Raw genomic sequence first — 18,493 nt, forward strand, 5'->3', positions numbered from 1 at the left:
CCTCTCTTTTACACTTTATATATCTGAAAAAGCCTTTGGTGTTATCTTCCATCATGTAATAGTATGTTCTGAAACATTGTTATGAACATCCTGTAGCATGTAAATGTATTTATGTAATTGCAACAATGGGGAGCCAATTAATGATGGAGTGCACTTCAGCCTAAATAGGAAATAGTCTATCAGTGACGAAGAATACAGAATGCATTGATCCTCCAATTCTCAGTTCCTATTGTTTATATAAGGTTTATGGTTTATTTATGTTTTCCTGATAGGAAAAAAAACTTGGAAAGTTCACTGATATTGCAGAAGTTAAAGTGAGCTGCTCTTTGTTGACTCATCGAGTAATATGCAATTAATTTTTAGAATGACTAAGACAACAAAGATCTAAAGTTGTCCCTAAAGATTGTTTGAAGTGAAGACCTCATCATCTCAGGGTTTATTGCCATTCTGATATTTGAGAAAGGATTGATCCCTGCAGAGAGTGTCTACTGATTTTTTTAATGATATTGGCCATGAAACAGATACAAGAAATTATAAACACAAAGGAAAACACAACTTTTCTAAAATTTTACTTGATTCAATTCATTTTAAGAATTAATTACAATATTTTTTGAAATTATATTGTAATATTTTACATTTGCAATCAAAATATTCTGCAAATCCATATTCTCTCAATAACCTAATATTCAAGTAGAACTAATGGGTGGAATTTCAAATCATATTATACAAAGCAACTCAACAAAATTTCACATCTCATAATGTAAAATAAAATCTATGATCACATGAAAAGCTTTTTTTTCTGCAGCACTGGTGAGCTCTGCTTCACTTATTGTACGTTTGGAGAAATATTCCAAAAGAAATCCCATTTAAAGCTGATTCACTGAGACCCAACCTGCTCTCAGGTGGATATGAAAAATCTCACAGCACTAGCTCAGTGAAGAGCAGGGAAGCTCTTCATGCTGGGCTGACCATTATCAATACCTCAATCAACATCACAATTAAACAGAGGACCTATATATTGCAGGGGGTTGCTGTGCACAAATTATCCACAGTGCTTCCTTGCACCACACCAGCATTTCACAAAGTACTTCCATGGATATAAAGAGGTTTGTGCCGTCCTCACAGAGAATGAAAGACTGCAGGCTTCTTTTTTTGAAGAACAGATTCAGTGTAGCTGGAGAAACATTATGTGGTTATAGATTAAAATACTTTTGGGGAATAAATGAGCCTCTGGTGCATAAATTCAGTAGAAAGTGCACAGCAAACTAAGGTTTGAAATTTGAGTCATTATGAGGCAGATGCACATTTATTGAGGGTGCCACCTTACTGAAAGTTCAAATTCAATGTTGAAGACATCCGTCAGTCTTGCGAGACCATGGAGATGTCTGGAAAGTCTTCGCTCTCCAGGGCGTAGGCCTGGGCAAGGTTGTATGGAAGACCAGCAGTTGCCCATGCTGCAAGTCTCCCCTCTCCACGACACCGATGTTGTCCAAGGGAAGGGCATTAAGACCCATACAGCTTGGCACCAGTGTCATCGCAGAGCACTTTGTGATTAAGTGCCTTCCTCAAGGACACACACGCTACCTCGGCTGGGGCTCGAACTCACAACCTTCAGGTTGCTAGTCCAATGCCTTAACCACTTGGCTACGTGCCCACAAATTCAATGTAAGTTTATTATCAAGGTATATTTACTACCCTGAGATCCATTTTCTTGCAGGCATTCACAGTAGAACAAAGTAATACAATGGAATCAATGAAAAACTACACACAAACAAGGACTGACAAACAATCATTTGCAAAAGAAGATAAACTGTGCAAATAGATACAGTACGATGCAAAAGTCTTAGGTACATATATATAGGTGGGGGTACAGACTTGTGCACAGTACTATATTTGTCAACATGGAGCGAAGAGCGAGTTTCTAAATCTGGCAGAAGTAAAGGATATTGGGAACGGTGAGGAGGGGGTACCACAGGAGGGGTGTGGGATAGATGACAGAGAAGGAGTGCCGGGGGTGTGGGGGGGGGGGGTGGCACAGGGTGCAGACACAACAAGCCCTGAAACACCAGGCAAGGACATTCGGTTCCAAACAACTGATTTATTGATCATTTCAGAATATCTCTCTGGTGCTTTCCCACTCCCTCCCTTCTCTCCACCCCTTTTTCCCAACCATGATTCCCCTCTCCCTGCCCCCTTACCACTCTCAGCCCACAATAGGGACCCATATCAGAATCAGGATTAACATCAAACACATATGTCATGAAATCTGTATTTTTGTTTGTAATAGCAGTACAGTGCAATACATAAAATCACCAGAGTACTATGCAAAGGTCTTGGCACCCTAGTTATATAATATGTGCCCAAGACTTTTGCACAGTTCTGTAAATAAATCAATAAAACAGAGCTGTAGAATCCTTGAAAGTGAGCCCATGGGTTGTGGAATCAGTTCAATGTTGAGATGAGTGAAGTTATCCATGCTGGTTCAGGAGCCTGGTAGTTAAGGAGTTTGCATCATCCCAGGACATTGCTCAGGTGTTTTGGAAGACTGTGTCCTGCACCCAGGCATTTTCTGGTGCTTCATCAGTGGCCATCCTTGTCTCAGATCAGCATTTTCCCTATGACTCTGTGATAATCAATTCCATTCATAACTCCCCAGCAAATGAAGCAGCTTCTCTCTGAAGGTTGCATAATCAACTCTCAGACAAGGGCTCTATAGAGGAAAGTAACATTCACATCACACGTGGGACAGGCAATGAGTTACTCTTGATATTCAATGGTATGACTAGTCTTGACTGTCCCACCATCAGTTTCCTTGAGGTCATCATTGACCAGATACTCAACCAAACCAAGCCTTGTAATCACTGTGGCAATGACAGCAGGTCAGAGATAGAGAATCTCGTGGTAAATACTTCAGCTGCTGCTATTCCAGTGCCTTTCCACCAACTGTAAATGATTGGGTGGGCACTGCTCCATAAGTACTCAAGAAGTTCAATGTGATCCAGGACAAGATAGTTTCCTTGCTTGATACCATATTCAGCAGGTTAAACAATCGTTCTCTGCACCCCCATTACTGCAGTGTTTACAGTCTGCAGCGCACACTCTCATTACTTTATAGGCTCCTGCCAAACTCCTGACCATCACCATCAGGGAGAAAAGGGCAGCAGGCACAGGCAAGCACTAGCACATATATTTTTGCCTCCGATTCTCACTCCATTTTCAATTGGAAATATATCACCCTACCCAGGCCCTTGGGAAGTATCTTCATCAATTCTCCAGCACATTTCGAGGACAAAATTAGATGGGCAAAAATTGACAGCCTTGCTCATAAGCCCTGCACCCTGAAACACAAATTTAAAAAATACACATCCTGGGCAGAGCGGGCACTCAAAGTCAAAGTCAAGTCAATTTATGCTCAAAGTACATATACTGTACGTTACCATATGATACCCTGAGATTCATTTTATTGCAGGCATTTACAGAAATTTTTGAAGGACTATGCATAAACAGATAAAGCCTAGCAAGCAACCAATGTGCAAAGTAATACAAACTGTGCAAATAAAAAAAATAATACTGAGAACATAAATTGTAAAGTCCCTGAAAGTGGGTCTGTAAATTATGGTGTCAACACTGACCTGACATTCAAGTGTTATCACTCACACAGCATATTGCCACTGAATGCCAACTTAATCTCACGTAGCCGAGCATACTATCGAACAGAATGAAACAAAAGCAGTAAGTTATTTCACAAACTCTATCTTCAGGTGCCAGTTGAGGTAACCCAGGATTTCACTACAGTTTGAGTAATCCATACAAGCATCGATACTTGCGTAAGAATTTATTTTTAAACTTTATTTGAAGGAAATTTCTTCTAGAAAGCATCTTGCCCGGTAGACCTTTCTCCGGATGCGAGCACAGGCATGACAATGGAGAGAAGTCATGCAAAGTCAGACAAGCTCAAGAAGGAGGAGAATATAGGTTCCCATCTGGCAGTCCGGAATTATCCTTTGCGGATAATTCTCCTCAGTTTTGTCTTAGACTATTACAAGTTTAAGCCATTGCTTGAAGTCTATCGTCCTGATTACTTTGCAAAAGTGTTTCTACAGCCACAATTTACTTTCCCTTTAAGAGGTGGCACAAAATCCTTAAAAATCATTAGCTGCTCATGATATATGCACCAATAAACAAGGCTGTATAATCTGTCTGCTTATTAGACCTTTGTTTAACTCCCATAAAATTAATGCACTATAATCTGTGTCACTGTAGGAAACATAAACCATTGAAAACAACAAGCACCACAGTCTTAGTGTGCAATCGCTGGACCACTGAACAAGTGCATATTAACCTCCACCCTCATTTTTGGGGCTTAATTTATTCATCCCTTTTAGAGTAATTGGTTAATTTACCACAATAAATTTTTTCAAGTGTGTGGGGTGAATGGGAGAATTGGTGGGTGGGGGAGGTGGAAAGAGTTGACTGTTGAATTAAGGTAAGTGGATGCTAAGTGGCCATCTCACAATTGACGTGCAAAAGAATCTGTTTCTGCTCTGTATGATTTTGTGAAACCAGGGACATGGCAGGCAGCAGGCTGAAATGAAACCTCATCTTTTGCATGACATGATCAAGCAATACCCCAATTCCCTTGCTCCTGCAAAAACTAATTGTCCCAGGTGTGATGCATCTTGCAGTCCCTCACAGACTAAGTTCAAAATGGCCCAGATGTAAAAAGTTAGTGATGTGGATGTAGGTAGGTCACTGTTTGTGGATGATGGGACCTTGTAGAAAAGAGTCAGGAACATGGAGCATATAATCAGGAAACTACAAGAAGCAATTGATGAAGTGGTAGAGTAGGGTTATGATTGGAGATGTAGATTTTCAGTAGAAAAAAATCAAACTGTATTTTTCACCAGGAAAAAAATTGAGGTAGGGAGGAAGTTAAGGATGTATGGGATTGAATTAGAAAGAGTTGGATCATTTAAATTTCTGAGAGTTATATTTGATTCAGGATTAACATGGGCAGACCATATCAGGAAAGTTGAGGAGAAATATAAAAAAGTAATAAATGTGATGAGATGTTTGACTGGTAGGGAATGGGGAGCAAGTTGTTCAGTGTTGAAGAGAATGTATGTGGCTTTAGTAAATTCTGTGTTGGACTATGGAAATATAGCATATGGATCAGCAGCTAGGTCTCTTAAAAGGAAACTGGATGTGATTCAGGCTCAGGCTTTGAGAGTGTGCATTGGGGCTTTTAAAACATCACCAGTATCAGCCCTACAGGTAGAAATGGGGTAATGCTTTTGGAACTAAGAAGGATGCAATTGATGGCAAATTACTGGGCTAATTTGTACAGGCACAATGATTCTCACCCTGCAAAAGGAGTGTTGCAGGAGTGCTGGGAAAATGGGAGGTTTCTGAGGGATAACTTCAGTTGGGTAGGGAATGATATTGCTAAAGAATGTGGAGTGTTTAATCTAAGGATAAGTCCTTCAGTAGTTTATCCAGTTGTAGCTCCATGGAAGCTTGTATGGCCTGACACAGACTGGCATTTGTTAGGGGTGAAAAGGAAAGGAAAATATAAAATTGATTTGGTAAGTGCATTTAACTGTCATGTAATGGAAAAGTATAGTGATTATACTCAGATTTATACGGATGGTGCTAAGGAACCTGTAACAGGAGTGATAGGGTTCAGGGTGGCTATACTAGCAAGAGAAATTGGAATCAGCAGAAGAACATCTAATAAGTTAGGGATGTATACAGTGAAGATGCTGGCAGTGTTGGTTGCGTTGCGATGGGTGGAGAAAGCTAGACAAGTCAAAGTGTTGATATGCTCAGATTCATGCTCAGATTCATCCTCAGTTCTAGCAAGTTTAAGGACTTTTCATTCAAACAGTCGACAAGATGTACTTTATGAAGTCCTTCAGTCAGTGACAAGAATTGCAAATCAGGGAGGTCAGGTAAAATTTCTATGGTTTCCAGCACATGTAGGAGTGAAGGGGAATGAGAGGGTGGATGAGTTGGCAAAGAGGGTATTAAAGAAAGAAAATATAGAAATGCACATTAGTATCAGTGAAGCAGAGGTTAAGTGTGTAATCTGGGGGAAAAAAATCAACCAAATATGGCAAGAAAGATGGGACAGGGAGGGGAAAGGGAGGCATTTACATCAAGTACAAAAGAGTGCTGCAGGTACTAGGGTAGGTAGTGGATACAGAAGAGAGGAAGCTGTGTGGACTAGGTTAAGGCTGGGACACTATGCATTAAACAAAACATTGAAAATGATAGGGAAACACCAGACAGGATTGTGTGAGGAATATCAGGAAGAGGAGTCAGTAGAACATGTAGTTCTGAGTTTCAGGAAGTATGGGATACAGAGAGAGATGGTGAGAATTAACCTAAGGGAATTGGGGGTGCAGGAATTCACATTAAAAGGGTTGCTGGGCATGGGTGAGAGAGCACAGGTCAGGGTATTTTTAGCTTTCTTAAGGGGTACAGGGTTTTTTTAATAGGATATGATGGATTAGCAGGAATAGGGTACTAGGATGGCCAAATATGGGAGGATAAAGTGTAGGTTAGGGTATGTGTGTATGTGAGATTGGGTGAAGGGATTTAGAATGTAAGTCTATTGCACACTCCAGAGCAGAAGGTGGTGGTAATGCACCATGAAGCTGGGTGCCAACCACCGTAAAACAAGACGGAGAAGAAGTAGTTAGTGATGGGGAGAGCCCCGGGCACATAATAAGTGACATCTGGAAGCTGAAAGTGAGCACAAACACTGCCATATTGGAATCTCATCTTATTGCTCAAAAATGGAATGAATGTCCGTATGAAAACTATATCAGGTGATGGTCCTATGCTGATGATTCCTATGAAGAATCAGACATTAGACAGCAGATGATTTTCGTTTGGATACCCATAGATGAAACAGAAGACATTGAAGATAATGGTATTTCAATGATATGCGATTATATGGTAGGTGGGCCCAAAACAGGTTTTATTGTATGACAGAAGATTCTAGAAATAGCGATTTATACTCTCTCCTGTAACTTTAGATGTTGTATGAATTGATATTAAAGAAGTTAAAGAGGAAAATGAAAATATAATATGGAATTTGCAATTCACATGCTTCTGAAGGTACTGAATTATTCAAAACGTGTATTGTTACATTCAGAGTTAAACTCAGGAAAAATACACAAAGGGTACATTTTTTTAAAGTTAGCTGTTTAAAGCTTCTGCTTAGAAATGAAACATTTCCCACTCCGCCAAGTCAAAGAGTTCTGGAAATTACTTCCCCTCCACACTCACTGTAATTCACAGCATCATCTTTATCCAGGAATTACACAAGCTCATGTACATGTATTTTCCTCTGACAAGAGTCAAAACTGGAGATAGGGGTAATTCAAATAATTTTAAGGTTCAGTGTGTCTTTGATAAGAGCTCTTTGAACTTGCAGATAATGCCACCTAGCAACCTGTTCCCATCAATACTCTTGTGTTGCACAGTGACAAGCTGTACTGATCTAGAGCTGGGTATTGGCCTGGACCTGGACTTTAGCCAGAAAGATTAAATGAGGTCCAAAGACTTGATTTGTCACTGAAGTCGAGGTCAGTTGGTTCCAATGGTGTCTATTGATTCTACAGGGAAAATGGCCAAGATGATGCTAGCCTTGGAACCAGTCCATCAGATGACAGACCTGAGTGCCTAGAACCCAGCTAATTGCCAGACCCATAAACTCGAACAAGACAGTTAATCTTCCTTGCAAATTCAGGACATAGTCCTATTTGTATCACTGTAGGAAATGTGAAGATGCTGGAAATATGACTGATAGCCTATTGGCCAATCTACTTCTCATATCTATTCTTCCACATATCCTGACTACTCTCATGAAGAGGATGATATTCTTTTCTTGCCTTTCTACAACCTCTCCCAACCAACACTCCTTCTCCCCAATCCTGGCTGAGCTTCTGCTCTAAGATATTATACAAATGTGCTTTTTTTTTGTTTAAATACCCGAGAACTACAACCCGTTCAGATAAAGGAGGAACGGCAAGACTTCACAGAGATAAAGTCACATAGTCACTTGATTTCCCACAAAAGATTTTCAAGAGATATTGGTTTTCAAGAGATATTGAGGCCCTGGTTAAGAGAAAAAAGGAGGTGCATAGCAGGTATAGGCAAGTAGGAACAAATAAGGTGCTTATGGAGTATAAGAAATGCAAGAGAATGCCTAAGAAAGAAACCAGGAAGACTAAAAGAAGGCATGAAGTTGCTGTAGCAGACAATGTGAAGGAGATTCCTATGGGATTCTACAGGTACGTTAAGAGCAGAAGGATTGCAAGGGACAAAATTGGTCCTCTGGAAGACCAGAATGGCAATCCATATGTAGAGCCAAAAGAGATGGAAAAGATCTAAATGAATTCTTTGCATCTCTAAGGCAAAGTGGAACCAATTTCATGGACATTGTACAGATTACAGAGGAGGAGGTTTCTGCTACCCTGAGGGAAATCAGGGTGGATAAATCCCAGAACCTGACAAGGATTTCCCTCAGACCCTATGGGAGTCAAGTGAAGAAATTGTTGGGGCCCTGGCAGAGAAATTTAAATCGTCCTTACCGGAGGGGAGGTACCAGGAGATTGGAGGATAGCCAATGTTGTTCCACTGTTTAAAAAAGTCTGTAAACATAAACCAGGAAATTATAGGCCAGTGAGTCTGACATCAGTTGTGGGAAAGATATTGGAAGGTATTCTAAGGGGCTATATATATAATGTGTGTGTGTATATATATAATGTGTGTGTGTGTGTGTGTGTGTGTATATATATAAATATATATATGGATAGACATGGACAGATTAAGGATAGTCTACATGGCTTGTGCATAGTAGGTCATATCCAACCAATCTTATAGAGTTTTTCAAGGATGTTACTGGGAAAGTGGATGAAGGCAAGGCAGTGGATATTGTCTACATGGATTTTAGTAAGACATTTGATAAGGTCCCACATGGGTGGCTGGTCAGGAAGGTTCAGTTGCTCAGCATTCATGTTGAGGTAGTAAATTGGATTAGACATTGGCTTTGTGACAGAAGTGTAAGAGAAGTAGTAGAGGGTTGCCTCTCTGACTGGAGGCCTGTGACTAGTGGTGTGCCACAGAGATCAGTGCTGGGTCCTTTGTTGCTTGTCATCTAAATCAATGATCTGGATGATAATGTGGATAACCAGATCTGTAAATTTATGGTTTAGTGGACAGTAAAGAAGGCTATCGTGGCTTGTAGAGTGATCTGCATCAGCTGGAATACTGGACTGAAAAAATGGCAGATGGAATGTAATGCTGACAAGTGCAAAGGTTTTGCTCGTTGGTAGGATCAACAGGGGTAGGTCATACACAGTGAATGGTAGGGCACTGAGGAGTGTGGTAGAACAAAGGGATCTCGGAATATAGGTCCATAATTCATTGAAAGTGGTGTCACAAGTAGATAGGATCATAAAGAAAGCTTTTGCAACATCGACCTTCATAAATCAATGTGTTGAGTAGAGGAGATGAGTTGTTATGTTGAAGTTGTATAAAACATTGGTGAGGACTAATTTGGAGTATTGTGTGCAGTTTTGGTCACCTACCTATAGTAAAGATGTAAACAAGGTTGAAAGAGTACAGAGAAAATTTACAAGGATGGTGCCAGGTTTGGAGAACCTGAGCTATAACGAAACATTAAATAGGTTAAGACTGAATTCTTTTTGAAGGTAGAATATTGAGAAGAGATTTGATAGAGGTATGCAAAATTATGAGGGGTATAGATAAGGTAAATTCAAGCATGCTTTTTCCACTCAGGTTCGTTTGGACTACAACCTGACTCCATGGGCTAAGGGGGAAAGGTGAGAAGTTTAAGGCGAACATTAGGAAACACTTTTTCACTTAGAGGGTCATGGGAGGGTGGAATGAGCCACCAGCACAAGTGGTGCACATGATCTCGATTTCAATGTTTAGGAGAAATTTGGACGGGTACATGGATAGTCGAGATATTGAGCATTATGGTCCTGTTGCAGGTCGATGGAATAGACAGTTTAAATGGTTTAGGCATGGACTAGATGGACCAAGTGGCCTGTTTCTCTGCTGTACTTCTCTATGACTCGATGATTCTAAAAGCCAACAGTTTTGTATCATTTTATTTCTAGATTAGCGTTGTGACAGGCCAGGATTGTGCTGAGACACAGCAGCCTGAACAGGGGAATTAACAAGCACACAGAAAGGATTAAGGTAGAAACTTTGCTTATCAGGACTACTGAAGAAAGCCGACAGATACACATTGAAATTCTTGCCCCAGTTGAAAGCCTGGTAGAAAGCCGGTGTTGTACCAAGTATGATGTGGGAACCAGCTTAGCACAAGGCTTTGCACAGCGCCTGTGGGTCAGCATTTCAGTGTGAAAGAGAAATCCACTCCTTTCCAAAGCAGCACTTGATAGCCAATGTAAACATAAGCAATACCCATCTAAAGTCTGAGGGTATAGAACAGACTCAAGTTGCTTTCACATTGACAGGTGAGTTAGATCTTTCAGAGTTTCCAAGCAAGAGAGAGCTCATTTTGATGTGACACCATGCTGGAATCATGACAGTGGAGTAGGAATCTCCTGCTATATCTCAGGGAAGATGCATTCATCATACCATCAAGGCACTCCACCTGTTCAGCCCACCAGCCAAGCTGCAACCACCTCAGGTCAATGTTGTGCAGCCTGTGGCAAGGCTGCCCGGATGCAGAACGGCTCGAGGCCATCCTCCAAGTCCCACTGCTGCCTTTTCCACTAAAGTCAGCGGCTTTCCATGGACCTTGGTGCAGACACTGCGAGAGGTAAGTGAACCAAGACAGGCAAAAGCACATGGAAATCAGTCATGAAGTTAAAAAAAAATTCACTGCATGCAGTATTGTGGGATTTCATTTACAAATTTGGTTTCAAATTTTTAATTTGTAGAGATTAAATTTCCATTGTGCGAAATGGAAATTGGAATTGCAATTGATCATTATAATGGTCAATGACCGAAGACAGATAAAGGTGTGGCCTGCTGGTGAATGGTGAATCGTGTAGATTGTTTCAGGTTCTTCTTGGCGTGGTTCCGCACTGCTGCTCGTTTTATTGCTGGTCCTATGAGCTCCCCTTCATCCTCATCTTCCACTGCATCTACTTTTCCACTTGATCACATCTGCAGAATCCCTCAGTGTGCAAAAATCAATCAACTCAGCCTTAAATGATTCAGCATCCACAGGGTCTGGGTACAAAATTTCAAAGATTTACAAACGTCTGCACAAATAACTTGCTTCCAACTCAGTCCTGAATGGGAAAAGCTTTTGTCCTGAGACGACATCACCACTTCTGGACTTTGTCTGGAGTAAGCAGCTGCCTGGTAACTCGCACAAGATGCTGAAGGAACTTAGCAGGCCAGGCAGCATCTACAGTCGATGTTTTGGGCCGAGACCCTTCAGCAGAACTGGAGAAAAAAAGATGAGGAATAGATTTAAAAGGTGGGGGAGGGGTGAGAGAAACACAAGGTGATAGGTGAAACCGAGAGGTGGAAGGATGCAGTAAAGAGCTGGGAAGTTGATTGGTGAAAGAGATACAGGGTTGGAGAAGGGGGAGTCTGATAAGGGAGGACAGATGACCATGGAAGAAAGAAAAGGGAGGAGCACCAGAGGGAGGCAATGGGCAAGCAAGGGGATAAAGTGAGAGAGGAAATGGGGGAGAATGGTGAAGGAAAGGGGGGCTGATAACATCTTTCAGGATAACTTCTCAATGAGATTACCTCTCATCTTCTGAATTCCACTGATCATGGAAACATAGAAACATAGAAAATAGGTGCAGGAGTAGGCCATTCGGCCCTTCGAGCCTGCACCGCCATTTATTATGATCATGGCTGATCATCCAACTCAGAACCCCGCCCCAGCCTTCCCTCCATACCCCCTGACCCCCGTAGCCACAAGGGCCATATCTAACTCCCTCTTAAATATAGCCAATGAACTGGCCTCAACTGTTTCCTGTGGCAGAGAATTCTACAGATTCACCACTCTCTGTGTGAAGAAGTTTTTCCTAATCTCGGTCCTAAAAGGCTTCCCCTCTATCCTCAAACTGTGGCCCCTCGTTCTGGACTTCCCCAACATCGGGAACAATCTTCCTGCATCTAGCCTGTCCAATCCCTTTAGGATCTTATACGTTTCAATCAGATCCCCCCTCAATCTTCTAAATTCCAACGAGTACAAGCCCAGTTCATCCAGTCTCTCTTCATATGAAAGTCCTGCCATCCCAGGAATCAATCTGGTGAACCTTCTTTGTACTCCCTCTATGGCAAGGATGTCTTTCCTCAGATTAGGGGACCAAAACTGCACACAATACTCCAGGTGTGGTCTCACCAAGCCCTTGTACAACTGCAGTAGTACCTCCCTGCTCCTGTACTCGAATCCTCTCGCTATAAATGCCAGCATACCATTCGCCTTTTTCACCGCCTGCTGTACCTGCATGCCCACTTTCAATGACTGGTGTATAAGGACACCCAGGTCTCGTTGCACCTCCCCTTTTCCTAATCGGCCACCATTCAGATAATAATCTGTTTTCCTATTTTTGCCACCAAAGTGGATAACTTCACATTTATCCACATTAAATTGCATCTGCCATGAATTTGCCCACTCACCCAACCTATCCAAGTCACCCTGCATCCTCTTAGCATCCTCCTCACAGCTAACACTGCCACCCAGCTTCGTGTCATCTGCAAACTTGGAGATGCTGCATTTAATTCCCTCATCCAAGTCATTAATATATATTGTAAACAACTGGGGTCCCAGCACTGAGCCTTGCGGTACCCCGCAATCATGCAACAATTCCCCTCACTCCCTCCTCATAGGACAATTCATTCTTCCCAGGAATAAATCTTTTGAGAGCAAGAATATCCTTTCCCAGATGTGCAGATCAAAATTGCACATTATACTCCAGATGTCAACTCTCCAGTACCCTGAACAACAGTGGCAGGGCTTCCTTATTCATACTCCAATCCCCTTGTACAAAAGATTAAACATCACATTTGCCTTTCTATTTATTCACTGTACCTTCATTTCACATTCTGTATTCCCAGTACACCCTAATTACTGCATTAACCAAAGTTCAGTGACTTTTCATCATTATTCTTGTTATTAAAGTGAATAGATGTGCAATTTCCCACATTATTGAACTGCTGAGCTCCAACACCCTCTCAAAAGTTGTCTACATCATTTGGGTGGGAAAGTGGCTTACGTCCCTACCCAACATTCCATACATTACCTCTTGCCTATATTACCCATGTGCCAGTCCCACCCTAACCTCGCTATCTTATGTCTTCAATTCTGTTCCAGGAAATCCAAGGAACAGTTAGCACCCAGTACCTCATCTTCCATCTAGACACAAAACAAACTTCAGCATTCAATGCTGAACACAACAATAGAATGGGCTTTACATACTTTCAGATTTCCTACCACAGCTCTGTTCTGCCTTTTTCAGCTCCAACCTGTTTGTTCTCTTTCCCTGACTGTCCATGTTCAACTTTTAACTGGATGGCTTTGAAAGACTGCTTTGTCCAGACTTCCTTGGACTCCATCCAGTCAGAGGCATTCCTTTTAATCTATTCAACTCTCCTGCTTGCTACTTAAAAATACTTGTTCTTTTTTTTTTCAATTGTCCACTTTTGAAGGGACCAGCATGTACAGGCCCAGAGCCATCAAATGCTTGTCAAACAATAACCCTTTCATTCCGGGCATCATTCTAGTGAAGCTGTTCTGAACCCTCTCCACTGTCAGCACATCCTTTCTTAGATAAGCGGCCCAAAACTGCTCACAACGCTCTAAGCGTGGCCTCACCAGTGCCTTATAAGGCCTTAGCATTACAATCTTGCTGTTATATTCTAGTCTTCTCAAGATGACTGCGGACATTGTATTTGCTTTCCTCACCAACAACCCAACCTGCAAGTTAACCTTTAAGAAACCCTGCACAAGAAGTGCGAAGCTCCTTTGCACCTCGGATTTTTAAATTCTCTCCCCATTTAGACAATAGGCTATTCTTTTTCTCCTTCTACAGAAGTGCATGACCAGACACTTCCCAACAGTGTATTCCTTCTGCCAATTCTTTGCCAATACTCCTGATCTGTCTAGGTCCTTCTGCAATCTCCTTGGTTCCTCAACAGTACCTGTCCTAGCACCTATAACCATACATCCACAAGCTTGGCCACAAAGCCAACAATTCCATCATCCAAACAATTGACCTATAATGTAAAATGAAGCAGTCCCAACACTGAACCCTGTAGGACACCACTAGTCACAGGCAGACAACCAGAAAAGGTTCCCTTCATCCCCATTCTTTGCCTCCTGCCAATCAGCTCTATCTATGCTATTATCTTTCCTGTAATACCATGGGCTCTTACGTTGTTTTATTAGCCTCATGTTTGGCACCTTATCAAAGGCCTTCTGAAAATCCAAGTACATAACATCCACCAATTCTCCTTTGTCTATCCTGCTTATTATTTCCGTAAAGAGTTCCACTAGATTTGGCAGGCAAGATTTTCCCTTAAGGAAACTATGCTGACTTTGGCCTATTTTATCATGAGCCTCCAGTTGCCTGAGACCTCATCCTTAACTATCGACTCCAACATCTTCCCAAGCGCTGAGGTCAGGCTAACTGGCCTACAATGTCCTTTCTTCTGTATTCATTGCCCTTTTAGATTTTGTCCCCATGTGACCACACCGCCATTCGTTTCAAAGTAAATATGCAAAAAGGTAGATTGGTACGCGGGTTGAGATTCTCAATTGGAGAAAGGCCATTTTTGATGATATCAGAAGCGATCTGGCGTGTGGATTTGGACAGACTGTTTTCTGACAAAGGTGTACTTGGAAAGTAGGATGCATTCAAAAACAAAATATTGAGAGTACAAAGCTTGTATGTGCCTGTCAGAATAAAAGGTAAAGATAACAAGTGTCGGAATCGTGGTTTTCAAGAGATATTGAGGCCCTGGTTAAAAGAAAGAAGGAGGTACATAACATTTATAGGCCAGTAGGAACAAATGAGGTCCTTATGAAGTGCAAGGAATGCAAGATAATACTTAAGAAAGAAATTAGGAAGGCTAAAAGAAGGCATGAAATTGCTCTAGCAGACAAGGTAAAGGAGAATCCTAAGGGATTTTACAGGTATATTAAGAGCAAAAGGATTGCAAGGGACAAAACTGGTCCTCTGGAAGACCAGAATGGTAATCCACGTGTGGAGCCAGAACAGATAGAGGAGATCTTAAATGAATTATTTGCATCTGTATTTACTCAAGAGACAGGCACAGAGTCTATAGAAGTAAGGCAAAGCAGAACCAAGTTCATGGACCCTGTACAGATTACAGAGGAGGAGGTGTTTGCTACCCTAAGGCAAATCAGGATGGATAAATGCCCAGGGCCTGTCCAGATGCTCTCTTGGATCCTATGGGAGGCAAGTACAGAAATTGTTGGGGCCCTAGCAGAAATGTTTAAAATATCTTTAGTGACAGGAGAGGTACCAGAGGATTGGAGGATAACCAATGTTTTTCTCTGTTTTAAAAAAGGCTCTAAACATAAACTAGGAAATTATAGTCCGGAGAGTCTGACAACAGTTGTGGGAAAGTTATTAGAAGGTAGTCCAAGGGCCCAGATATATAGGTATTTGGACAGATATGGACTGATTAGGGATAGTCAGCATGGCTTTGTGCATGGTAGGTCTTGTCCAACCTATCTTATAGAGTTTTTCAAGGAAGTTACTAGGAAAGTGGATGAAGGCAAGGTGGTTGATGGTGTCCACATAGACTTTAGTAAGACATTTGACAAGAGCAGTGGTCAAGAAGGTTCATTTGCTCAGCACTCAGAATGAGGTAGTAAATTTGATTAGATATTGACTTTGTGGCAGAAGCCAGATAGTAGTAGTAGAGAGCTGCTCCTACAAAGCTGAATGGAGGCCTGTGACTAGTAGTGTGCCACAGGGATCGGTGCTGTGTCCTTTGTTGTTTGTCATCTATATCAATGATCTGGATGATAATGTGGTTATCTCTATGGATGACACCAAGATTGGGGGTGTAGTGGACAGTGTCATGGCTTGCGGAGTTATCTGCATCAGCCGGAAAATGGGCTGAAAGTAAGGCAAATGGAATTAAATGCAGACAAGTGCGAGGTTTTGCACTTTGCTAGGACCAATCAGGGTAGGTCTTACAAAGTGAATAGTAAGGCATTAAGGAGTGTGGTAAAACAAAGGGATCTGGGAATACAGGTCCATAATTAGTTGAAAGTGGTGTCACAGTTAGATAAGGTCATAAAGAAATTTACATGGATGTTGCTGAGTCTGGGGGACCTGAGTTATAAGGAAAGGTTGAATAGGTTAGCACTGCTTTCTTTAGAACGTAGAAGATTAAGGGGAGATTTGATAGAGGTATACAAAATTATGAAGGGTTTTGGCAGGATAAATACAAGCAAGCATTTTCCACTGAGGTTGGGTGCAACTACAACCAGAGTTCATGGGTTAAAAGTGAAATGCTTGAGAAGTTTAAGGGGACCATGAGGGAAGACCTCTTCACTCAGAGGATTATGACAGTGTAGAATGAACAAATGGTGCATGCAAGCTCGATTTCAACATTTCGATAGGTACATGGATAGTAGGGATATGGAGGGCTATGGTCCTGGTCCAGGTCAATCAGAGTTGACAGTTTAAATCATTTTGGCATAGAATAGATGGGCCAAAGGGTCTTTTACTGTGTTGTACTTCCCTATGATTCTTTGTTACAATGCAACTCATTCTACTGACTGCAATTTTGCCCTATCAACTGCCCGTCCTTCCTCACAGACTCACTACACACTGCATCCATTTGTATACCAACTAGCCCACCCTCAGCCCTATCATTCTTCTGCCAAGTTATTTTAAGCCATGGGTTCCCAACCTCGGGCCCATGGACTCCTCAATTAATGATGGGGTCCATAGCATAATAAAGTTTGGGAACCCTTGCTTTAAACTCTTTCCAACAGCTTTGCAAACTTGCCTGCAAGGATATTGGTCCCTCTCGGGTTCAGTTGTAACCAATCCCTTTTGTATAGGTCATACCTTCCCCAGAAGAGATTTCAATGATCCAGAAATCTGAAGCCCTGCTCTCTGCATCTGTTCCTCAGCCATGCATTCATCCTATTCTTACCCTCACTTGTGCATGGAAGAGGCACCAATCTAAAGATTTCTACACTGGAAGTCCTGCTTTTCAGCATTCTACTTAATTCCCTAGATTCTCTGTTCAGGACCTCCTCCCTTTTCCTACCTATGTCATTGGTGCCAATATGTACCAAGACCTCTGGCCGTTCACCATCCTGCTTTAGAATGCATGGATCCAAACCAAGAGGTCCCTGACATTGGCCCCTGGGAGACAACATACAATCCAGATGTCTCTTTCACATCTACAGAACCTCGTGTCCACTCTTCTAAATATTGAGTTCCCATCTCTTCTGCGGTCCTCTTCTCCCCTTTTCCTTCCCTTCTGAGCCACAGTGCTAGACTCATTGCCAGAGACCTTTTCATCCAACTCTTTAATATAAGTTGTTAATAGCTGAGGACCCAGCTCTGATCCTTGTGTGCTCAACTGGTGACTGTTTGCTGAACTGAAAGTAGCTAATTTACTCTGACTCACTGCCTTCTGTGCCTTAGCCAGTTCCGTCTTCCCAAGCTCGGTAAACCCTTATTTTATGTAACAACCTTTCTGGAGCACAAAATCTCATTTCCAGATTCAGATACCCAAAACATGCTCCTCCTTGCATCCTTGGAAAATGCAAATTGCCACATATGGTTCTCCTTTCAATGCTTAGTTTCTTTGTATTTGTTCAAACATTGTTGCAGGGATTGGTGGAGTTTGCTTCTATTATTCCTGTCAGATTCATTGTGATTCGTGCAGTTTCTTGGAATATTTCTTTTGGACTGGTGGAGTTCATAGTATCATACCTATAATATCACTGTGATTGATAACCTTACCTCATTATGAATTTGCTCCTTATTGTCTAGCTGCACGAAGCTTTCTAACTGTAACTGTAACATCTTATTCTGCACCGGTATTGTTTTATTTCAATGCACTATTGTAATGAACTGATCTATATGAACAGTATGCAAGACAAGTTTTTCACTGCACCTAGGTGCATGTAACAATAATAAATCAATTTGCCAATTTTACAAGGTAATGTCTCTAGCACATCATTTTATGATTTGCTAAGTTGTTTGATTCAGCCTTTAACAATCTCCATTGTTAGGAGTTTCAAGAAGTCACAGGAAGACTGTGTTAATGAGAGGGACTAAATAGAAAAGCATTATCTTTCTCAGTACTTATTTCAAGAAAAGTTCTTTCACAAATATTCACAAACTGGAGAAGGACATGCAAATAATGGAATGACAGTTTTCAATAATGGAGTCAAGAAGTGTTCCCCCTAAGGAGCGCACGCACACATCTTTTGCTACTAGTGCACAAAGGAATT

This window comes from Mobula hypostoma, chromosome 22, assembly GCF_963921235.1.
Source record: "Mobula hypostoma chromosome 22, sMobHyp1.1, whole genome shotgun sequence".
NCBI lineage: Eukaryota > Metazoa > Chordata > Chondrichthyes > Myliobatiformes > Myliobatidae > Mobula > Mobula hypostoma.